Here is a 26599-nt window from a genome sequence, read left to right on the forward strand (position 1 = left end):
ATATATATAATGGACTGTTACGTAGCCATCAAAATGAAATCTTGCCATTTGCAATGACGTGGATGGAACTAGAAGGTATTATGCTAAGTGAAATAAGTCAATCAGAGAAAGATACTTAGCATATGATCTCACTGATATGTGGAATTTAAGAAACAAGGCAGAGGATCATAGGGGAAGAGAGGAAAAAATGAAACAAAATGAAACCAGAGAGGGAGACAAACCATAAGAGGCTCTTAAGCATAGGAAACAAACAGGGTTGCTAGGGAGGAGGGGGGTGGAGGGATGGGGTAACTGGGTGATGGACATTGGGAGGGTATGTGTTGTAATGAGCACTGGGTGCTACATAAGACTGATGAATCACAGACCTGTATCCCTGAAACCAATGATACATTGTATGTTAATTAATTGAATTGAAATTTAAAAAAAGAAAGTAAAAAATAATTTTAAAAACTGAGTCTAAAAGAAGGAATAGGAGTTAATTGGAAGAATGGAAAGAGAAGAGTGTTCTAAACAAAGAGGGATCTCATTGGCAAAGGGACAGATTTCAAAGTCTATCATTGAGGAGAAAACACAAAATTAAGGACTTGGGTTTGATGAAATCAGCAGAGAAATCTCAAAGTGTAGGCTTTTAACCACACATTGAAAACAATGAACAGAACTGGTGAAGCTTTCAATGGAATATAGTGTGAAGGAGACATCAAGAATATATGGGAAAGAATCAAATTCTACTTTCCTAGAAAGTGTATGCTTCCTGGAAATCTTCTCTGTGCTGCCATCCCTATTCCTTTCTGTAGCTCCTGACAATTACAATCTTTGAGGATTCCTCAAATCCAGCTTTTGACCTCTCAGAAAATCTGTAGATTTTTTTTTGATGTCTTTTAAGCTGGCATATATTTAAAAAGGTGGGCAGGAAAATTAAGCCAGATAAAACTTACAGATGCTAAGAGTTTTAGTGGAACTTAGGATCTTGCCCCAATTACAAAACCATGCAAATAAGGTTGAAACTTTTAATGGAATAGAAGTTGTATTATAACATATTACTTTAATATTAATTTAAATGCTTTTGAAATATTGTATTTGAATAGTATATATTACATAGGGATGCTTTTTGTTTTCAAACTGAACTTTTATTTAAAATGTAAAAGAGGGGTGCCTGGGTGGCTCAGTCAGCTAAACATCTGCCTTTGGCTCAGATCATGATCCCAGGGTCCTGGGATCAAGTCCCTGCATTGGGCTCCCTGCTCAGCATGGAGTCTGCTTCTCCCTCTCCCTCTGCCCCTCCCCCTGATCAAGCTCTCTCTCTCTCTCTCTCTCTCTGTCAAATAAATAAATAATAAAAAAACAACAAAAAAATGTAAAAGAAATGGCTCTTGAAAATATTGATGAATAAAGCAAAAAGATACAGTGCTGTCTTTCTACTAGCCAGTCAGCCTATCCATGGACAGGGTAATGGGACCTATGTGCTCATAGAATTTTACAGCAGCTTCCTATTAGATTGTGTAGAGATTCTCAGTGTATGACCTCAGTTCTGGGTTTACACCTTTACTGAGTGTGATAAAGGACTCCTGCTCCATAGCCATAGCCAATCCCATGGGCCCCAAGTTCTTTGCATAGCATCCTTTACAATAGATTTCATCTTCTTAGAGTTGTTGGTTCAAGATCCTTCCCACACTTGGCACTTAGGAAACAGTTTTTGTGCTAGGGTTATCCAGCTCCAATTATCTTCTCAGCAGCATATACAGAATCCCCATATGTGGGATACTTCTCCGTACCTCTGCATTTCTGAGCAAATTAAGAAGTGTTTGGATTTGTCATAATCATGTGAGGTTGAACTTGGGTTTGATGCCCAGCCTCTCCTCACCGTCCATGTTGAGTGCGCCAGTGCCCTGGCTGCAACAGTAGCCTTTCAGCCCATCCTTCTTTCCATAGTAAGATTTGCAAGTAGATCTCTTCATCATGCATCACTACCACTATGCCGTCTAAATTTGTCCTGCAATCCATGCACAGAAAGCAGCAGTCGGTGAACACTTCTTCCAGGACCCTGGACCTTCTCCACAAGGTTCACAGCGCTCCACAGACCCCACAATTGTTTCCGGCTCCCCCAGATGAGCACTGAGTTGGAGTAGGACTACACACCACTGATGGGAGCTAGGGAGGGAGGGCAGCGGGAGCACCAGGGGAGTCAGGGAGCCCAGGAAAGCCTGTACAAGCTTGGATGTATGGATAGCTAATTCATGGAGCCTTCGTATTTTTATTTTTTCCTAATAATCCTGTATTATCTCCATACTGATTAATTTGTATATTTAATTGCTGAATACTGATCCCTTAAAAAGCACCAGTTATTTTTAAATTCACTAATGTCATTTGAAATTATTCTTGTTTTTAAGAACCATTATTTATTTCTTAATACTACACATGTTCAATTATTTTTCTTTAGATTCTTAAAAAATAATAACTTTATTGGGAAAAAACAATTCAGACAAAATGTACAAACTAATTTGGTCACAAATCTTCAAAATAACAATCAAATTTCATTGACTATTTGGTTGTTCTATAGTTAGTATGGAAATAAATGGGCTATGAAAAATCAGGCTTATGAAGTATAAATCTAAGCTTGTCAAGCTTAGCTAGTTAGAAACTGCTCTTTTTTTTTGTATTTCCATTAATCATGAAAGATATGCAGAATTGCTTGCATGTCACTTTTAAGTAGCTGAATATTTCTATATATGCATATTGCCTGGGGGTATTGGAAATAGAAATTTCCCCAAAATTAAGTACCAGATTGTCAAGAAGCATAAACACAAGGGGTAAAATTTTACCTTTAGCTATGTTAATGCAAATCTAGTCACAGTCATGAATATATTATTTTTATTCTTCTGGATCTGAGATTGCTATATCAGAAATGGAATTTTAGCCCATTTATCCTGTGGATATAACACATTACGTATGTACGAGAGAGCACATCTTTTTTGTTCCTTTTTTCCCTGGTAATACAAAATACAGCTAGTTGCTCATTTTCTTATAGAATCAGTACTCTCACCAACCCTAACATGGCTATACTGCCAACAGATTATCTTTCCAACATAAACCAGAGCAGTGCTTGAAGCTACTGAACTGGGCCGGCTCCCTCTCCGGGGTTACCAGGTGGCATAAGTCGACTGAATTGACCAGCGAGCTCAGTGACCCACTGGCTAATTCCATGAAGCAACCCTACCTCTCATTAAATTGATGAGTTGTTTTACAGTCTTAATCAAATTGAAGAGTCCTGTTAGTATTGTATAGACGAAGTTCAAATTTATCAGACTTCTCAGGACACTTTTTAAATGGCCATATTTCCCACAAATATATATTTGAAGGTAGAGTATAGTGTGTGTGTGTGTGTGTGTGTGTGTGTGTGTGTGTGCTCGCACCTAGAGGGGAATCAGAGTTTGTGGTCCTTAGATATCATGTAATAGATTGCATTCTTATGTTTGCTTATGCAGAAGCCATAGATAACAACTAAACATGATTTCAGACAAGAAAATACAATGTCTTTGCGTTTTTATTTAAGATGGAAACACACCAAAATAATTTGAAACTATGTCTTCATTAATATTTTAGCTTATATTCATATTGCTGATATACATATCAGAAGTATTATTTTTTATTGTCATTTATTTTACTTGTTTTCATGAATTCCACAGCATAATTGTAGATGGGTCTGCTGGTGAGATATCCATGTATATACACGCTGGACAATCTATAAATTACAATGTATTTAGCTCAGGAGCTGATCTTGAAGAGAGATCCTGAATCATAATAACCCAAGTGCTAGGTCCCAGGACATAAAGAAAGCTAGTATTTACCAAGGAGTTCCACAGGCCAGGCACAATCCAAGAGTTTTACATGAGTTATTTCGTTTAATCCTCTCAACAGCCCTGTGAGATATGCATGGTTACTGCCTATTATTTGCAAATGAGGAATGTAAGCCTTGGAGGGTTTAAGTGTCACTACTTTTAACAGTATAACCTGTGGTCTTTTTTCCTCCCCAGTTTTACCGAGAAATAATTGACATATATCGCTGTATAAGTTTAAAGTGTACATGGGGCGCCTGGGTGGGTCAGTCATTAGGCGTCTGCCTTCGGCTCAGGGCGTGATCCCGGCATTATGGGATCGAGCCCCACATCAGGCTCCTCCGCTGGGAGCCTGCTTCCTCCTCTCCCACTCCCCCTGCTGTGTTCCCTCTCTGGCTGGCTGTCTCTCTCTCTGTCAAATAAATAAATAAGATATTTAAAAAATATATAAATAAATAAAGTGTACAGCATGATGGTTTGATTTACATGAGTTGTGAAATGACTCCCACAATAGGTTTAGCTAACATCCATCATCGAATATAGATTTTAAAAAAAAGAAAAGAAAAAACAAATGTCCCTTTGTGATGCGTAGCTTGTCTTCTGAAACAACGTATTACAGCAATGTGGGATTTTCTTCAGTGTGAGAATTCCTTGAATGGCAAGATGATATTTGTGTGATTACTGGTGTAAAATTCAAACCAGACTTTCATCCTGCCTTTAACACTAACCACACATAAAATTGAACACTGGACATCTCAGTGTTGTTACCAGTCCCTCTCTGGTTGCAACACTCATAGGATGAATACAGTGCCATGACCAAAAGGTAAAAGGGGAAAAGCCATGGGGGGACACAGAGAGCAGACTAACCACATGACCGAGGCTGATCACATGGCTACACTTGAAACATCAAATAATGGAATGTTTAAAGAATCAGAGCTAACAGGTCGATTCATTTCTTTACATAGGTGCTCTTATTCTTTTCAGATGTAAATTAGCCCAGTCTTATTAAATATCACACACTGTGTGTAGAGTTGGGTAATGATCTCCATCAAATAATGGGTGTGGATGGTACACTTCACTCCGAGTGCCTTCTGTTCCAGCTGTTTCTACTTATCTTAATTTTCTTAATTGGGTTGCGATTAGGCTGTGAATGAGATGTTAAGATGGGAATTGGAGCTTTTCAACAAAAGGGTTTACTTTATTGTTTTGCGGTTCTTAACTTTCAGAGGCCTATTTCTTGCTACATGTTAATTAAAAAAATATTACAAAGTGTTTAAGGCAAGCTTATGGCATATAAAGAATGACCTATTTACATCCCCGCAGATCTAACAACTTGCCTGCCAGAAAACCACTGCTTGGGAAAAATTCTTCTATTTCTTTAGGGATGAGATAATGTTTATTTAAAAACTACTATGATCTCATCTGTTTCTGCCATTGTCTCCAGGCCTGACTTCACTTACTAATATGAAAGCTCTAAGCAGGACAAGGTTGGGGTTAGGATGGTACAAGTGAGGTCCAAGGTCTTGCTATCCAAGGTGTTACCCTCACATCAACGGCATCAGCATCACCTAGGAAATTGTTGGAAATTCAGAATCTTAGACCCAGTTTAGCTTCAATCCTATTGAAACAGAATCTGCATTTTAACAAGATCCCAAGGTAATTTATATGCACATTAAAGTTGAGAAACCCCATCAGATTCTGATTATAGCAACAAATGAAAGGCAATTCCAAATTAAAAAAAAATTGTCTCATCATGCATTCTAATCATATATTAAGAACATATGAAATGCCAACTAGGTAAAGTAGTCTTAGGACAACTGGATTCAAATTTTTAATAACATCACTAGGGTAGATTTAAAAAATAGGTTAAAAGATTTTAAAAGCATTCTATAAGAAAAGTACAGAGCCAAAGTTGAGTTGGCAAGTATTATTACATTGGTTCTTTAGGACTGCTGTTCTCTAAGGAAGCTAGACAGTCCAATTTTCTTATCCTCAATGGGTCAGTGGTGCTGTCTGTTTGAACACGAATGTAAGGCTCTAGAGTCTGTGGAAAGTATTTCATTCCATCCGTAATTTTCCTCACTGTTTTCTTACTCGTTTTAATCATTGTTAAGTCTTTTATTTATCATTTGATTTCACTTTACCTAATTAAGTGTCCTTTGCCATTAAAAATAATAATAATAATATATTTTCACAACTTCTGTCCCAAAGGAGCAGATTTTTTGAGGAATGCTGTGCAACTATTTATTTGAGTTTCCAACCCTTGATATCAAAATGACTTAGTTGGGAGTTTTGCAGTTATCCTATGAGAAGCAGAACACAGCTGTGAAGGTTTTCATCCTGTCAGTGGTCACTGTTATCTTTCTTCACCTGTTTCTTGGCTGTCCTGAGATTTTAAAATATCATCCACAAATTTTATCTGCACGTTAATTATTGGACTACCCAGTTCCTGACTGAAGAGGGGTTTTATAAATTCTGTGACTGGTTTGATGGCTAGGACTGGTACTGTTTGGAACAATATACCCAGGCTTAATGGTTATTTCTGCTGCAATTTACCAGGTACTTCTTTGTATCCACATTATTATCTGCATTCAGAACGTCAGTATGTCCCTGTCCTATCTTTTCCTTCACTATCATCACCAAGTGTTAGCATTCTAGGATGTTCAAGCACGAGGGACTGGGCTTCTGCGGCCCCATAACAACTATAGACCCTGAGTGTGTCTGCTGATCTGCAGCTGTATGCTTAGATAATGTTGGGATTGCCATCTTTTGCATTCTGTTCACCTTCTACATGTTCATTAAGGCAACAAACACTGGTTCCATGTATTGCCGACCAAGTATGTCATTCCTCATTTCTACACGGTCTCCTCACTGGAAGAAGTTTTATATTCCTGATCAACTGACTCCCTTTCTGTATACTCCTGTAGGTGCTCATTGGTCATTTCTCACAGTGGGTCTCTGTGGCCTTCTGTATTGTTACTGCCCGAGCACCATTTTTTTTGGATAAGGACCTACCTACATTGTGTGTTTACATCTCATCCTATCATCAGAGGGTATGGCAACCTTTGTAGTCTTTGCTCCTTGTTATATCTGCGCCCTTGTGGATTACCTGTGTAGAAAGTTGAATTTCTAGAAAGCTCTTTTCTATGGTGTCCCCTCCCTGATACTTTGTTCTTTTCACTGTGGGAACTGTTTTTCATGCTGATGCTAGATGGGATGTTTCTACTCACTGCTGGGTCTCCTGTGTGCTGATGAACACATCTGTGTTCTCGGTACTGGCATCAGCCAACAATTTGATCTTCATACCATTTTGTTACTTCCAACAACAAACCCTAAATAACACAGGTACACAAATGTCTTCCTTGTCTCTCTGATGCTTCTTAGAAGGTGGAGGAAGATCAGTAAAGTATCCTCCAGACTGAGAAGACACTTTGAAACCAAACTATAATGCAAGCCACAACATACCGTTTACACGGAGGGGAAGTGAGGCTGACAATCCAGGTCTTACACAGCCATTCTCCACCCCCATTATCTGAAGCTATTCGCCACCAGGTCTGGACCTTAATTCCCAGCTTTATAGAGAGAGGGACATGGTGGTGAGGTCACAGGGTAGCTATCTACAGTGCGGCCATCTGTACGCCAGTCATTTCTACTGACTAGCTACAGTGGAGACTGCTATTCTTTCCCTTTAGGGAAAATCAGAAGAAGCCTTTGGGCATTCTGGTCAGGGCTTACATTAACCTCCAGGGGCCTAAAACATGTAGCCCTGAAGGAGGGAGGTCATTGTTTGCCTATCGACAAGATGGAGGGCCAAAGATGGAGTCAGTGTGCTTATCACTCCCATAGATGCTTTACTTCCTTAAAAGAATTTTGGAAAATGCCGCAAAAATTTAAGATTAAGGTGGTGGGTATATGGATGTTTAGCATTTTCTGTTTATTTTTTTGAAAGTTTACATTGTTTCACAATAATAATTGTTTTAAAATTTAATCTTGTTATGTTGAGATACTTCTAAATATTTAAAATGGAGAAAACTGCAAATCTTCTATGAACAACTTTGTCAAGCTTCTATTGGTTTCTATGTTATTGCTGACTCGGACAAAGCAACCATGCCAGGAAAACTTAAGCTTTAAGCCAAGCAAAGCTGTCCTGTGGCTCCTTCTGTCTGAGTACTCTTTTCCCAATAAAGCATAAATTTTGGTCCTTTTGGACCAGATAGTTTATTAATTTTAACCCCAAAAGGGCCTTTCTTGCTCAATAACTAATAATCCTTCATCTCAATCCTTCCTATTCTCTTCTCTATTTTATTTTTCTCTACAATTATTAACGTAATTTTATTTACGTATGTATTTTTTATTGCACGTCTTCCACCACTAAAATATAAGCTCCATGAGGACACTGTATGTCCAGCACCCATCACAGTGCCTGCCACATAGTAGGCACCAAATAAATATTTGTTGAATGGGTAAATGACAAATAATAAATTTAATATCAGATTATATGTCCTTACCCCCTTAAGACATCTTAGTGGGTGAGAATTGGGATTCATATTTATTCGAAATCCCACTGAACCCTTGAAAGTTCTTTTCTTGATATCTTTGCTTCTAATACTTTGAAGCCTCTTGACGTCAGGATTCAAACGGATAAACCCATGGATGGCTCAAATACATAGAGCACCAATTAAGATTTACTACCAATAGGAATAAAAAACGTGAATTACCACAGTGATTCAAGATAATTTAACCCTGCATATAGCAGACACTGTGTCAATGGATAAGATGTTATTTTCAAGATTCTTTATTTCTCATAGCCACTCCACTGTGACTTAGCTGAAAGAAATTGAGATTCTTTCCTCAAGATCTGCAACACCCAGAGGAAGGGTAAATAAATTTTATGTTCTTTACCCTCCTCAGGGATGAAAACTAATAACAGAAAGAAAAGAAATGATAAGCACTCAAAACACTTATAGAGGAGTAGTAAACCGGACTTCAGAAATTCCAGAGAAAGTGCGCTAGCGTTGTAAGAAATGCCTATTTGAAATGCCAGATTTCTGATTTCTTCTCAAACTTTGTATCTTTTAGTCAGGGATTTAAGGAAGATGTCTACACTGAATCAGTGCTGAGCAAGCTACTTCTGCTCTATAATGACGTGCTTTCAGTCAAGAGTGGCAATTCAGACCAGTTATTACAACTTGTGTTAAAATCACAAGATGAGAAGCATGTCAGGCCAGGCCATCTCCTGGAGCAAATGTTCATGGCTGCACACAGCAGTACCATCACGGGATGATGTATATGTCTTAAAGTGATTTTTAAAAAAGATAGTTTAATTGAACTAAGAAACTAAAGTGGAAAATCTAAAGACCACTTTTTATATTCAGAGTTGTATGTTTCTTAGTCATGGAGTAAAATATATTTTCATTTTTTTCTCTAGGAATTCTACGAACTCTGAACCAGAAAACCTGCCACAGTAAGTGCATTTCTTTGTTTGTGAAGTTGATATCAAGAACACATATGGCCCCAGATTTTTGGTTTTTTCTTAAAGGAGACACATGGCTTTATGTTGGAAACGCATGGTGTTATTTGCAATAAGGTCATGAAAAATGAAGAAGTGAGAAGCCATGGAGAGGGGCTGGAAAGATGTCTTCTCTACTAGGTTTAAATAATTGCTGTAGATATCATTCATTTACAATTAGCAAATATTTTGTGTCCTTGATAGCATGATTTTGCCTATGATTTCTTTTTTCTCTTGGTAAGATTAAGAATCCAATGAGGCTAATGAGTTCTAAAATGTATAAACCTCCCTCCCCTCACACACACACACACACACACACACACACACACACACACAAGAATTGTGTGTTTAGTAGGCACCTAGAGGCACACTATACCCTGTGAAACTAGAAGCTTCACAAAGGCAGAGCTGGGTGCTATTGTGACCCGAGATTTCCACTACGGTTTGAGCCCCGGTGAAAACTATCCTTGTGTTGTTATGATAATTCATAAGTCTACCATTAGTAAACCATTCCTGGAATTTATGAGATTGTTTCTCATTTTGACATGGATGTATTTGCAGAGATTACCAAAAGACAAAGATCTTTTATTGTGCATTTATAATTTTGCATGAGTTAGATTTTTTTTCTTTTTCTCTTCTCCCTCTCACTATCCCTCTCCGCCTCACCCTCCTTATTTCTTATACTCTCCTCTTTTCCTTCTTTCTTTTTGCTTCTTTGTCCATGTCTGAAATCACTATGTGATCACTCAGTGCTCCCAGAGAGAATGGAAAAAGAACAAAATTCCTCCCTCTTTGCAAATATGTCTCATTCTAACCAAAAGAACCTTGAATGTATAGGCTGTTTAATTGTAGCCAAATGTGAATATCAGACTCTTGCTCTACGAGGCTGTGTCACAGCAGAAGATTCATGGCTTGGTGTCAATGATGGTTACCAAGGCTAGCTCTCTCAACAATCAGCTGGAGAACACTGATCATTGGTTCTGCCTCTGAGTTCTCTTCAATGGAGTGAAGATACTACCAGCTGTGTATAAGGATAGACCATCTTTCAGCTGCAGCTGGTCTGCTCTGTGCTCATCTCCAGGAATGCCTAGAAATCTGGTACTGACACTGGGTAGGAATGGAGATGTGTTAGTTACTGATAGAGTGCAATTTACAGTTCGAAATTCCCACACTGTATAGGTGCCCAGAGCTAAATTGCTCACTCTGTTTCGGGGTGGATTAAAGGTTTAAACGTGGTTCAATCTTCACAGTTTGGCTTTAGCTACACAACCAGTAAAGTATAAAAAATACTGTTGTGGGGGCGCCTGGGTGGCACCGCTGGTTGAGCACCTAACTCTGGATTTCAGCTCAAGTCATGCTCTCTGGTCGTGAGACCGAGCCCTGCCGTGGGGCTCCATGCTCAGCACAGAGTCTGCCTGAGATGCTCTCCCTCTCCCTCAGCCCCTCCTGCTCGTGCTCTCTCTCTCTCTCTAATAAATAAATAAATCTTTAAAAAAAATAGTACTGCTGTAAATTTTTGACTGGGCAACTCTGAAAGCAAAATGCCTTACATGTCTTGTTGATTTATAATCTGATGAAAAGAACATCTGCAATTGAGAATAAACATGGGGCTGCGCCTGGAAGTGTCAGACCCTCTATGATGGTATGTTCCTCTTTCTCCTAATGTGCAGTACTCTTTACTTTGACTGAAGCTTTTTGTCAGTACACCCTGTGAAGAGTTGTGAGTCCTACCAGTTATTGGGCCCTTTGAAACTGATGCACTTGAACTCTTTCAGATATAGGTGAGAGATTGATTTAGATTTTTTCTTCTTCCTTGCATTCACTCTAACTAGAGTAAACGTATTTGCAAAATGGAACATAAGGGAAGTCGTAATACAGGATTTGTTCTTATCTCCAAAGCTGTTCAGCATGTGAACCACTTTAGAGCAATATCAGATTATAAAATATAAGGGTACATAATTTCTCAAGGAATTTTTTTGGAAAAAAAAAAAAAAAACAAAACCCTCCAAACACTAGGAAATAGTGTTTGACATTTATTTTGACTCAGCAAAACAGATTTTTTTTTTTTTTGGCCAAAATATATTGTGTATGTTGATGCTTAGCGTTATTGTCTTTTCTAAAAGTCTGCAAATAAGACCTTTTAAAATTAAATTAACCAGTAGATAGTATAGATAGTAATTTAAGTTCATATCGTAGTGAATTTAAGAGTCTATAACTTCCTGTTTGGCATTGCTTCACTAGAATTTTAACAAATTGAGGAGAGACCTTCTTTTTTTTTTTTTTTTCCACAGTAATTTAAAGTCTATTCCAGCTATAATGAAGGTTATTCTGCCTTCCAGGTAGCATCACATGGCATACCTCTGAGTCCATTCCCGAGATACTCTGTTGTTCTTGTCTCTGTCTGTTTTATAGATCCGTGCAATCTCTGGCACTAGGGGGTCACCTGAGTTCAGAGCACATAGCAGTGAACAAATGGATAAAAGAACTTTAGAAATAGTTAAAGCAGGAGACCACTGTGATCTTAGAATATCGAGATAAATGCTGCCATTACTGTGAATACTTGGATGATAAATTCTTGTTGTAAATGCAACCTTAGACGTTTGAAGGGGTAGTCTGTAAGAAGAGGAATTGTCAAAAAGAATATATCTCCTTGATATGAGCTGTCATTAGGTCCCATAATTGTGGCTTGCCGATGAAACACATCGTCCCCCACTGGACCTTCAGAACATTGTGCTGGAGGGTCATGGGCCAAATACCAAAATATCCATTAAGGTGGTTTTAGCTTATAGTTATTTTATAATCATTCTTATTAAAGCATTTTAAAATAATGCTTTATTTTATTGTTTATTTTCCATGCTTTCTTAAAGAATTACTAGCTGTCCCTACCACCTTTCTATAAAAGCCAAAATCACTGAAGGATGCATTTTAACATTTGAAATCCTCAATAATATTCATAAAATGAATATTAAAAGACCCACTGTATTTTTTTATTATTCTGAGAAAAGAGAATATTATGACTTTTTTGCCAATTGTCAAATTCCACTTTAGTAGAAGATATATGCATATATTTATAACACATTATACTCCATGCAGAAGCACACGTGTGTTAATTTTTAATGCCATATTTTCAAACTGGACAACAAAAGGAGAGATACTAAGAAAGACTATACGCTACTTTAAACTTTTACCTATGTTTTTAATTTCAATCATGAATCCCTTTAAAAAAAAAAAAAACAAAAATGGTATCAGAGGCCCCTGTGTGGCTCAGTTAGTTAGGTGTCTGTCTTTGGCTTGGGTCATGGGTTGTGATCTCGGGGTCCAGGGATTGAGCTCCCCATCAGGCTCTCTGCTCAGCGGGGAGTCTGCTTCTCCCTTTCCCACTCCCTCTGTGCTCTCTTTCCCTCTCTTGCTCTCTCTCAAATAATTAAAATCTTAAAAAAAAATCGGGTATCGTATACGTCCACATTAAAGCTGCACCAATATAATTTCATTTAGGAGACAGTGATTTCTAGCCCCTAGGGTTCAGGACACAGAAGAGATTTTAACACATTTGTTTCAGTTTATGCTACCCTATCTTCCCACTTCCCATTTTATATTCCTACGATTGCCTGAATACAAATACTTATATTTTTTCTTTGAAAGCATTGTCTTATCCTATTTTCTGAGATAATACTGCAACATTTTCAAAGTGATATGCACCTATGCTCTCTTGAGCTCTCCAATTAAACTGCTTTTACCTTTCTTACCTTTAAAGTCAACTTTGCTTTACAAGCTGTCCCAAGGAGATTCAAGCACAGAAAAACTCAGCTGTGATAAATCAGTTTATGATGATAAAGAAGTTTTGCTCCTTCTATAAATGAACATTTCAGGTGTTGTTTGAGTAGATTTATCAGTCTAAAGAAAACAGAAATGTTCGTTTTCTCATCTTCATTAGATCATAGCTTTTATTAGGCTTGGATGTTGAATGCCAGATTTGGTCAATGAAAAAAAGATGGAGTTATCATATTCATGGTAAAGCGGTGATATCTAGTGGGAATACAAGTAAATGTTTTGTCTTTAAAGTAAATTAAGGAAATTATAGTCAATATAGTATCTAGAACCTTGGAGTAAACGTGAAGGCTATGTTGAGAAAAAGACCAGATATTGGACACAGTAAGCCTAAGGAATGAAGAATAGCAGTGTCTCTCTACCTGTTTACAAGAACAAGGAAAGCTGAGCTTCAACAGACTTCAAGCCCATGAAATTTTATTATGAAAACAAATGAAGCAAAACAACAATCTAGGATTTTTAACTTCTACTGTAAATAGACAAACTAAAAGGGCTTATGTCACAGCATAAATATATGAGATCTCGCATATCCTGAACATGAAAAATGATATAAAATTTTAATGGTTTATTCAATATATTGTCAAGATTTAGCTGAGTGTGTGTGGATTTGATGACTTTCAAAATCCTCCCAGCTCTGCATGATGCTGTGTCTATCAAAGTATCACCTTTCACTGCTTGATGTGGTTGTAACTGCAAAACATCTTTCCATCATGTAAAATAAAAACAGACTTCAAAAAACTAGGTGAAGCTAGGAATGTTTAATCTAAATTTATTTTATAGAAGTAGAGGAAAAAAAACTAAGATTTTGCAGTGCGTGGGTTTCTTTTTTTTTTCTCTGTATAAAAGTAATTTCATTTTTAAAAAAAAAACTGTCATTAGATAATTTTTTACATCTCAGTGGTTTTGTGTAGCTTTGAGCAATGTACAATATGTTCTCCTTTCCTTGAGGTTGTCTGATATAAGTGAATTTGTGGTGGTATAAATATATTAAGGGGAACGGATGTTTCACTGTTTAAAAATCGCTAACATCAACACTTCCCTAAAAGGCGAGGAGAAAAAAAAAGAGAGAGAGAGAGAGAAAAAAAAAAGCTTATGTGTAAATTGTCCTCTTTATCCAAAACAAATGCACCCCAAAATAAACAGCTTCATTTTCATAATAGTCCTATTTAACCAAAACAAAACACAAAAACAGCAGATAATTGGTAAATTTTACAGTACATATGTCTATATATGTAGCAAAACATTAAATCATTATGTATTTGCAAAGAAGAACTATAGCCTCAAGATGGGCCAATTCCCTTTGAAACGCCCACAACCAAATGTTTTAAAAATTATCAACTGTTTCATATTTATATCTGATATACATTTTCATGCTTTACCTATGGCAATGAGATTATTACAAAATGGCCCTTACAAAAACCTCCTTCCATCAATCTATTAAGATAACTAAAGGCTAAAAATGTATACCAGTTCTTTCAGGTGTAATACTGAAACCAAAAGAATTATGTCTATATAAGATTGGGTGTTACAGTGTTCTCTCTCAGGATAATAATAGCACAAATAGCAAATAATAAGTATTATAAAAATAAACAGAAAGTTATCCATAGGACTTACTCTGTACCCAGTACTATTGATTGTAATATCAGATATATTTATTTGATCTAATTTTTGAGGTACAATTATTATTTCATCCACTATAAAAATGAGAAAACAGAGCCACAGATATTAATCAATTTACTCGGGTTCCCACCTAGAATACAGTGAAGTTAGGATCTGAAATAAAGTAGGTTATTTCCAGAGACCTTCTGAACTGTTCTGCTGTCTCACCTGTCTATAGAAATAATGTTTTTAAAGGCTTAAGTAATTTCTGATATTTTTGTAACTTGTTTGGCCTTAGTAATAGATTTCTAGTCTTTTGAATATTTTATTTCATTCTATGTGTTTCCTACTGTTGCTGTAACAAATTACCACAAACAGTAGCTTAAAAAGCAACATGTATATTATTTCTGGAGCTTGGAAATCTGAGATGGTCTTACTGGCCTAAAATAAAATTGGCAGGGCTGCTCGCCTTTCTGGAGGATCTAGGAAAGAATCCATTTTCTTGCCTTGTCCAGATTCTTAATGCTGCCTTCATTCATTGGCTTGTGGCTCCCTTACATCTTCAAAGTGAGCAATGGCCAGGAGAATATTTCACTGGGTTCACAGAATAATCCAAGATAGTCCCTTTATTTTAAGGTCAGTTGATTAACAACCTCAATTTCATCTGCAACCTTAATTGCCCCTTGTCATGTAATAGAACATATTCAAAGTTTCAGGAGGTTAGAACCTAGGCCTCTTCGGGGGACCGTTACTCTGCCCACCATGCTCATGACATATTTACACAGGGTATTTTGTATGTGTGCTCGTATGTGTATGTGTGTGTGCAACACATCATCATCACAATTTAATGGGAGATAAATTAATTATCCACTTAATTGTACCTTCGACATTTTTGTTTATAAGTCTAAAATTTAGAAAAGGTTACCTGTATTGAGCACTCATATATTTGGTTTTTGTTGGAAATCACCACTTGGTCAGTGAAACAGTTGCAAGGCATGGCAGGTTTATCTACTCTCCCAGACTCTAGGGAACCACACTGGTAATAATTGTAATTTGAATACTTAACCTGATTCTCTGGTGTAAAGTGCAAAATCTTCAAGAGTAGAATTCTATAACTGTTTGCGAAAACTGATTACATTTTGATGACAAGTCTGTTATTATCCTGGGTCACTTGCTTATATTTACTTTGCTTTCTTTTTTTTTCCCCTGATGAAAAGCAAAGGGAAATTAATATATATTAGGAATTATATATAATATATTATAATATAATTATATTATTTAGTAATCAATAATTTTATAATTATTTTATAATCATATCCTATTATATTATGTATAATAATAATTATAAAATAATTATAATATAATATAAAAACATATGTATATGAATTATTTAAACAAACACATATGCTTATTGTATCTCCAAAGTGTTGGATCCAAACATGATAAGAGAGAGCTCTCTTTGTATTGGTATACTTTGTATCTAATATTAAAAAGTAGAAGAAACTCTTCTAAATATTTATTTGAGTAAATTGCATATTTGATTTTTAAATCATGACTTATAATTCAGAACCAATATAATCCAATAATTCTCGACATAAGGAGAATATTTATATTCCTGAGGGAAATTTTATTTAGGGTTCAAGTCCTTACTTGGAAATAATGATGTAGAGATATAGGTCCAAAAGAAATTAAGAATGTAGATATGCAAACAAACATTAGACAGAAAATAATCACTGTAAACAACTATATGTATGACCCACATTATATGGTGATCATATGATTATATGCCGTCAATGAAAAAAGGATTAAGCAGATGTTAAAAATGATTGTAGCCTGGGCCCATGAATTGAGGTGCATAAATGCATGGAGCAGTGTTTCTAAACTTTGTTGTTGTTGTTTTAAATGATCGCTTCCTAAGGAACCTTACTAAATATACTGTTCTTTTTAAAATATTTTATTTATTTATTTGTCAGAGAGAGAGCACGCGCACAAGCAGGGGGAGGGGCAGAGGGAGACGCAGGCTCCCTGCCGAGCAAGGAGCCTGATGCGGGACTTAACCCAGGACCCTGGGATCATGACCTGAGCCAAAGGCAGACACTTAACTGACTGAGCCACCCAGTTGTCCCTAAGAATACTGTTCTTAATCACTTCTTTCATTTCATAGAATTTTATTACCATGATTTACTGTATATCTGTTTATACATGATGGCCTTTTGGAGGGCCACAGACGAAGATGCCATTTACCCCCCTCCCACCCCAAACAGTGTTCCCATCCTTGGAGATAGTATCATCTCCCCTGAGAATATATAAACACGGAGTGACAGCAATGGGAGGAAGCTCAACAGGCTGTTTCCAAAACCCTTCATTTTACTGACAGGAAGCTCGGACACAGAGAAGGAAATTGATTTGCCTAAGATGATACATACTCACTTGGCACTATGGATAAAATAAAATAAATATAAGGCATGGAATGTGGCCAAGTTGCTTCTATATTCAAGTAATATTGATCAAAACAAGAAGCACTATGGGGGGGGGGCGCGCCTGGGTGGCACAGCGGTTAAGCGTCTGCCTTCAGCTCAGGGCGTGATCCTGGTGTTATGGGATCGAGCCCCACATCAGGCTCCTCCCTTGTGAGCCTGCTTCTTCCTCTCCCACTCCCCCTGCTTGTGTTCCTTCTCTCGCTGGCTGTCTCTATCTCTGTCGAATAAATAAATAAAATCTTTAAAAAAAATTAAAAAAAATAAACAAGACGCACTATGGGAAAGAAAAATATCCGTAAGTACCTGCATGATAACTAAGTGATGTAACTGTCAGGACACCGAAGGCGCTACCTCTTAGTCTGATATTTTGATATAAACAGAATGCAGCATTATTTGAAAATTCAAAAACTAAGTATTACTTGTATGATGATGTATAATAGAAAGAAAATCCTTTGAGAGAAGCTCAGCCACAGAGACTTACAAATTCTGATAGAAGGCAAGGCTTGTTTAAAGGTCAATCACACGTATACTCTTGGTATTTTCCCTGAGTTAGAGCTTGTTCAACAAAGTAAGGATTTCACAACTGTCAGACACTGGCATTTCAAAGGGTAAAAGACATCTTTATGAAATAATCAGGACAAAAATCTCTTCATGCACAATAATGTATTAAATATCACCTGGAAAAGAGTATTAAAATATCTTCTTCCACCTATTTATGAAAAAGTATCTCCTTTCTTTGCCAATTTGGATACCTTTTATCCCTTTTTGTTGTCTGATTTTTGTTGCAAGGACTTCTAGTACTATGTTGAATAATAGTGGCGAGAGTGGGCATCCTTGTCGTGTTCCTGATCTTAAGGGAAAGGCTTCCAGCTTTTCCCCATTGAGAATGATATTTGCTGTCGGCTTTTCATAGATGGTTTTTATGAGATTGAGGAATGTACCCTCTATCCCTACACTCTGAAGGGTTTTAATCAGGAAAGGATGCTGTATTTTGTCAAATGCTTTTTCTGTATCTATTGAGAGGATCATATGGTTCTTGACTCTTTTCTTGTTTATATGATGTATCACACTGATCAATTTCCAAATGTTGAACCAACCTTGCATCCCAGGGATGAATCCCACTTGGTCATGATGGATAATCCTTTTAATGTACTGTTGCATCCTATTAGCCAGGATCTTGTTGAGAATTTTGGCATCCATATTCATTAGGGAAATCGGTCTGTAATTCTCCTTTTTGATGGGCTTTGCCTGGTTTGGGGATCAAGGTAATATTAGCCTCATAGAATGAGTTTGGTAGCTTTCCTTCTGTTTCTATTTTTTGAAATAGCTTTAGGAGAATAGGTATTATTTCTTCTTTGAATGTTTGGTAGAATTCCCCAGGAAAACCGTCTGGGCCTGGAGTTTTATTATTTGGAAGGTTGTTTATCACTGACTCAATTTCTTCATAGTTAATTGGCCTATTTAAGAAATCTATTTCTTCCTGTTTCAGTCTTGGTAGTTTATAGGTTTCCAGGAAGGCCTCCATCTCTTCCAGATTGTTTAGTTTTTTGGCATATAGCTGTTGATAAAAGTTTCTAATAATCCTTGCAATTTCAATGGTGCTGGTCGTGACCTCTCCCTTTTCAGTCATAATTTTAATAATCTCAGTCCTTTCTCTTTGTTTTTGGACAAGTTTTGCCAGTGGTCTATCAATTTTATGGATTCTCTCAAAGAACCAGCTTCTAGTCCTGTTGATCTGCTCTACTGTGGTGCTGGGTTCTAATCCATTGATCTCTGCTCTAATTTTGATCAACTACTTTCTCGTGCATGGATTAGGCCTGTCCCTCTGTTGCTGTTCCAGCTTCTTGAGGTGAGAATATAGAAACTGCATTTTAGATTTTTCTATTCTTTTGAGTGAGGCTTGGATGGCTATGTATTTCCCCCTTAGGACTGCCTTTGCAGTATCCCATAGGTTTTGGACCGTTGTGTATTCATTCTCGTTGGTCTCCATAAATTGTTTAATTTGTTTTTTGATTTCCTGGTTTATCGAGTCATTCTTGAGCAGGATGGTTCTTAGCCTCCAAGTGTTTGAGTTTCTTCCAGGTTTTTCCTTGTGGTTGAGTTCCAATTTCAAAGCATTGTGGTCTGAGAATATGCAGGGAATAATTTCAGTCTTTTGGTATTGGTTGAGACCCGTTTTGTGACTCAGCACATGGTCTATTCTTGAGAATGTTCCATGGGCATTAGAATAGAATGAGTATTCTTTGGTTCTGGGGTATAGTGTTCTATATATATCTATGAGGTCCAACTCGTCAAGTATGGCGTTCAAAGCCTTTGATTCTTTGCTTAGTTTTTGCCAGGGTGTTCTGTCTATTTCTGATAGTGTGGTGTTGAGGTCCCCTACTATTAATGAATTTTTATCTATATGTCTCTTTATTCTGGTTAAGAGTTGGCTTGTGTATCTTGCTGCTCCCCTGTTGGGGGCATATATATTTATAATTGTCATATCCACTTGTTGGGTACATCCTTTAAGAATAATATAGTGTCTTTCTGTATCTCTAACTATAGTCTTTAGTTTAAAATCCAATCTGTCTGATATGAAAATTGCTACCCCAGCTTTCTTTTGAGGTCCATTGGCATGAAAGATGATATTCCATCCCTTTACATTCAGTCTGAATGTATCTTTAGGTTCAAAATTAGTCTCCTTTCTTAGAGTAATACAAATAAATAAAAATAAATCACAATCAGAAAGTAAAACTGCCATTTGAAGTTAATGTCTTCATATTCCTGATCTAAGTGATTGCAAAATATTTTGCAGAAGATTATTGTTAAGATCAGAACAATAAGCAATATACTATTATTAAATTCCAGCATTTAGAGAGAGAAAAAAATAAGCTATGTTCCTTGGTCATATGCATAGATGGTGTCTGGCAGGCAACTGCATACATTTCTAGTTGGAAGCACTAGACCACTAATTAAAACTACCAGTATTCTTCTAGCCTAATAAAGTATTCTAAATTTCTTCATGCTACATGCTTTAATTTTAATACATTCCTAAATGGTTTAGGAATACCTGTTTGTAAATACTATTTGTAATACAAATAGTGTGGATCTCATGGAGAAAATGTAATAGTTACAGTAGGGGGTAATATGTAACAACTCAAAGTAGGTATTTAAAATTCGAAGGAAAAAATAAGTAGTTATGTCCTTGCCTTGGGCCATAACTTTGATCATGTTAACATTTATTCCCCTTGAAACCAACTCTGTTCAACTCACCTCTCCTAAATGTGTCTTCAGGCCAGTAAACTCAGGCAAACCTCTCTTCAATTTCATTTATATGAATTTCCTAGGCTTTTGTCAGTTTTTTATTAACCTTGCTCCTAAATTAATCTTGTTTTACCTGGTCACTTGAGCCTGATTTGTATTACATCGTGGTCTTCCTCCTACCCTTCATTGGCTATACCTTTACTCCCAATAGACTTTTGGCCTAATATCTTATTCCTAAGTATCAACTAGAATATAATACCCAAGCCCCAAGTTCAGATACTACATCGCCCAAACTGACATCATTGGTTGGTACCCTAGCTGAAATTGCCCTAGAGAAATCAGACAACTAATTTATTCCCTCATTTATTCTTTTATTCACCTCAAAAGTATTTATTGAACAGTTTAGTAGGCAGGGAACTCTGCTGGTGTTGGAGACACAATGATAAATAGTAAAGGGTGGTTCTTTATTCATGGTGGTTCTTTATTCTTTATTCATTCTTTTATTCTGTCTGAGGAGACAGATATGAAATAAATAACTGTATAATTGCACAATTAATTTCTCCATTATAATTTTGATAAATACTACCAATAAGCTCAGAAAGCATCCACATTATATCACTAAAAACTTGTTCTAGGGGCGCCTGGGTGGCACAGCGGTTAAGCATCTGCCTTCGGCTCAGGGCGTGATCCTGGCGTTATGGGATCGAGTCCCACATCAGGCTCCTCTGCTATGAGCCTGCTTCTTCCTCTCCCACTCCCCCTGCTTGTGTTCCCTCTCTCACTGGCTGTCTCTATCTCTGTCAAATAAATAAATAAAATCTTTAAAAAATAAAAATAAAAACTTGTTCTAAGCTGGAAATTCTGGGATGATTTCATTGAATGAAAGACATTTAATCTGAGGCTCAAAAACTACAGTTTTCTTTTCATGGAATAAGGAGAAAAACAGAACAAAATTAAAATCACAGACAAAGGGCCTAAGATAAGGAGGGGCCTGGCTCATCAGAGGATGTATGAGAAGAATCAGTGTGGTAGGAAGTAAAGGGCGACAAGGAGGTGTGTAAAGATACTGGTGAGGTGAATTGATGCCAGATTATATAGTGCAACTTTAAGCATTTTGAATTTTAACTTGAGAACTTTGGGAAGACATAGGCAACTATAAAGTTGTAAAATTACAGGATCATATTTGGGCTTTCTAAGCATTTTTTTTTTTAAAGATTTTATTTATTTATTCGACAGAGATAGAGACAGCCAGAGAGAGAGGGAACACAAGCAGGGGGAGTGGGAGAGGAAGAAGCAGGCTCATAGCTGAAGAGCCTGATGTGGGGCTCGATCCCACAACGCCGGGATCACGCCCTGAGCCGAAGGCAGATGCCCAACCGCTGTGCCACCCAGGCGCCCCTCTATGCATTTTTTGAGAAAGACTATGGATAGTGAATTGGGGGCTTGTAAAAGAGGCTACTAAAAAATCAGATCAAAGGACACAATTAATAGTGAAAACACAAAGAATGGGAGAAAATACAAATCTATGTCTATAAGGAGTTAGTATCTGAAATATATAAAGAACTCCTACAACTCAACAACTGAAATGTGAAATAACCCTATTTTAAAATAGTCCAAGGACTTGAATAGACATTTCTTTAAAGATTATATACAAATAGCCAACAAGCATATGGAAATGTGATTAATGTCACTAATCATCAGAGAAGTATAATTCAACATCAATGAGATAGATATAACCTCATGCCCATTAGGATGACTACCACTAAGAAAAGAAAAGAAGAGGAGGGAGAGGGGAGAGAGGAGAGAAGAGAAAAGGGGAGAAGAGGAGAGAGAAAAGAAAAGAGAACAGAACAAATGCTCGTGAGAATGTAGAGAAATTGAAACCCTTGTGTGCTGTTAATGGGAATGTAAAATGTTGCATATGCTATGGAAAACAGTGGACAGCTACTCAAAAAATTTAAAAATATAGAACTACAATATGATCCAGCAATCCCATACAAAGTAGTTGAAAGCAGGGTCGTAAAAAAAATATATATATTTGTGCACCCGTGTTTGTAGCAGCACTATTCATAATAACCAAGAGGAGGAAGCAACCCAAATGTCCATTAACAGAAGAATGAATAAAAGAAATGGAGTCTATACATAGTATAGATTATTCAGTCTCAGAAAGGAAGGTACTCCTGTCACATGCTGCAACATGCGTGAACTTTGAGGGCTTTAGGCGGGACAGGGAAGCTGCTAAAGGGTAGAGAGTTTTAGATTTGCAAGTGAACAAGTTCTGGAGATCTGTTTTATGACAGTGTGACTGAATATACTTAATCCTACTGAAATGTACACTTAAAAAGTGGTTAAGATAATAGATCTTATATGGTTTTTAACCACAATAAAAAATCATTTAGGAGCTATTGCTACAGTTTAAAGAATGAATGGTAGTTTGGATTAGAATTGTAACAGTGGAGATCAAGAGAAAGTGATAAATGTAAGAGATTTAAAGTAGAATAAACTTGCATATTACATGAAATATGTGGGACAAGGGAGAGGAACCAGTCAAAGAAGTATTGAGATTTTTTGAATTGTAAAACTGCATTTGTGGCAGTATTGTGCCTGAGATACGTATTTAAAATTTGTCAGTGTGTAAGTAAGGAAGGAAAGTTATGGCATGAGATGAAATTATGAAGGGAGTAAGAGGCTGATAGTAAAGAAAGAAGAAAGTGAGAAATAAAGAGAATCTAGAGCTTTATTTGAACATCACTAGAATTTATGTCAAGTCAAGGAAAATGATGGACAAGCAAAGGGTGAGAAGAAAGTATATTAATGGATGTACTCCAAATCAGTTAATCACCTAGACTCATGTTTACCAATTCTTTGTTCATTACCTATTAATATTAACAAAAAAAATTACTATAAAGAAAGAATTCCCCATATAGTCTAATCTTACACTCTATGATGATCAGTGAAAGAAAGTTCATTGTTTCAATTAATTCTTTGTTTTTTTTGCTTTGATTTATGTAAAGTGTGTTGATAAATAGATCAGGATGACATTCCTGAATAAGCAACTGACTTGTAACTTCACAATCACGGGCGAATCCATATATGTCTTAAATTCATGTGTGTTTTTAATTCTTAAAGAGCTGAGGAAACAAAAACTCAATCTTTTCCACTCTCAAGATTACAAACATCAGCCATGATGTATGTAAAAACTGCTATCAAAAAATAGTAACAAATCGTCCTTATCTATAGTGACACACAAAGAAAGAAACTTGAATCGAAATGCGCTTGTCTTCTTTCCTCAATAACTGAGAGCAATTGGAAATTTTATTTGTGCTCACATTAGATGGCATGTTAAATATGCGTGGGTTTCACATTTTTGTAGTTTATTTGAGGGCAGAAAGAGTAAGATTACGTAGAGGTTATTGGAGGTACATTAATACAATGATACTTTAAAGGATAGGTTAAGTCAACTGTGCATATTCACTATAAGTCAGTTTAGCGTTTAGATTCACCACTGAGTTCAGGATATTTTGTTATAGTGTAACAGATTGAGAATGCCTGGGGGTACTAGCCTTCATGTGCATAGTTCATGGACAACTTTTAACACATAATCATTTTTTGCCACCTGTTATTCAGTACCAACTGAGCACATTGAAAACACTCAAAATAGCTCCTGATTCTTAAAACTAATTTTTAAATTGTCAATGCATTGATGGATTGATGTTCAACTCACTCTTTCTAGTAAAGAAATTAAAATAGGATGTAGCCAAATATATTTCCACTGTCCTGCTAATCACATTATAGATGATATGCTATTAAGCAGAGGTAGATATCTTATTAATAAAGAAATTATGAATCTATCCTTGAATCTCTACCTTATGAAATAGTGAGTGCTTTAGGCACTGTAAATCACTTAGATTTTTATTTTTTGGTGTTCCTTGTGAAGATGACCTAATCTTAGTTTCTCTGCATTTCAATTTACACATACAAATTAGTGTAAGCCACACATTTTTAAATCTATGCAATGGAAAGTTTAGGGTATAGGGCAAATACCTAATTGAATAAAATTTTTCTTAATTTTAAGACACTACTTGAGTAAAATAAGTCTTAAGCTTTGTTTCTGCCTATAGTTTGTACTTTTTTTGTTGAGGGAAGTGCAATTGAAATTAGGACTATTCATTCAATAAAATTAATTGCAAAGACATTTTTAAAATACTACTCTTCTAGAAACTAAAATAAACTTTCTTGTTCTACTCAAATTGCTATATTGAAACGTAATTTTCAGTTTGTTAGTCATTCAATATGTTAGCGTTGATGTTTACTTTGGTATGAATCCTGCTTTTTGCAATTCTGTTTATCCCTGGGGTAATTTGTAGATATTTGAATTCATTTTTTCTTTTGCCTTTTCTAAAAAGATTCTATCAGTTACTCTGATATAATTATGAATATGTTGAAAGCTGACAATGATATACTATTTCCATTTTATTCAAAAGTGTTTTCATTGAGAAGAATTGCAAATATATAAATAATGACCTTAATATTCTTACAGACCATAAATGTAGCACTGCAGAATAGGAAATATAATTTTAAAATAAAGCTCAATTATAAGAATAAAATGAAAGAACATGAAGGTATTTTAAAATAATCTACCTCTTATTTCAAAAAGCATGGTGGGTCATTGCAGGAAATTATATTTTAATGAATTCTGAGGGAAATATTACTATGATAAAGTAACTTAATAATATAAAGAAATATATATTGATGGGAACATAAACATAAATATTTACTTATATATCAGATGTATGTACATGTGTATAATTTGCAAAAAATAATGTCTTATACATTATTTATAAAAATATAACCAGTAATAGTTTAGCTCTTTATAATTATATTGAAGATAATTATATTGACAATAATTATATTGAGGATGATAGAGAATAAATGAATACTAATTACATATATTTTATAGGCTATAATGTTTAAAGGATGGTTTTAAAATCATCCATTGAAAATGAAGGTTAATGGTGATACATATATATATATATATCATATACACACACATATATATGACACATACTATTACATATAAAAGCCTAATATTTTCTATTTAAAAAAACTTACTTCCAGAACTTGAAAATTGTGTAGAGGTTTGAAATAGTTATTTCTATTAAAACTTTCCTTTCTTCGAATAAGTTAATACTAATTTTTAATTAAAGTCAGGACTTCAGTAAGTATACATTTGTTCCTGGAGAGACGAATCACTGACTCAGGAGGGGAAAACAGAGAGTGCACAAATTTCACCTTCTATTTAGAGAGATGCCAGAGTGACTAGATTGTGACATATATCTGTTGACCTTTGGAAGGCACTAGTAGGAGAGTTTTAACAAAGAAAAAAGAATCAAACTAAATTGTTATATGTATAGAATAAAGAAAGCAAGTAGAAGCAAATTTAGGTATTATAATTGACCCAGGTGTTGAAAAAAAGATTAATAAAACTTTTAATCATTACTATGTTGTGTTAAAACTTGTTTAATGAATATGTTTTTTAATAAATTTTTGCCCACATCAGTAAAGAGTTAAGTCACAATAATTATTCCACATCATAAAGATCCCTTGGACCATTTAAGCCAATTTTTTTAATCTGTGGTTCCGTATCACAGCCAAATTTTAATAGAGATGACTCTTTATCACAATGACAGGAAATTCTTCGCTCAGCATACTGAATTCATGATGAAATCTATATCAATGGAGGAAAATGCAAACCATAAAATAGGCAAGTTTGTAGGAGGAGTGGAGATTCTAAAATTATGTTGAATACCGAAAACCCAGGGTGCACATACGCCACTTAATGATGAATACTTTCCTACAATTTAACAACTCCCGTTGCTTTCTTATATAACAAGGAATTGCATATTGGGCCACAAGATGGTTATGTCTAGTGACACATCCAAGGATATGTTCCCTCTAGTCCCTACAACTCTTAGGGATCTTTTGAAAGTCTTTATTGACTTCTACCTAAGGTACTTGTCCCTGCCCCTGCCCCTAAATTGCTAATGGTGTCCATAGATATTTTCCATTTAATAACTCAAAGGGGAAAGGGAAAATCATAGTAT

General features: G+C 36.0%; 2 pseudogenes; both read right to left on the reverse strand.

Moving 5' to 3' along the window:
* Positions 1 to 1542: 1542 nt before the first annotated feature.
* LOC109490449 lies at positions 1543 to 5940 on the reverse strand (annotated as a pseudogene).
* A 5747-nt stretch (positions 5941 to 11687) lies between these two features.
* LOC100466504 lies at positions 11688 to 13581 on the reverse strand (annotated as a pseudogene).
* Positions 13582 to 26599: the final 13018 nt, after the last annotated feature.

The sequence above is a fragment of the Ailuropoda melanoleuca genome, chromosome 20 (genome assembly GCF_002007445.2).
Source record: "Ailuropoda melanoleuca isolate Jingjing chromosome 20, ASM200744v2, whole genome shotgun sequence".
NCBI classification, from domain to species: Eukaryota; Metazoa; Chordata; class Mammalia; order Carnivora; family Ursidae; genus Ailuropoda; species Ailuropoda melanoleuca.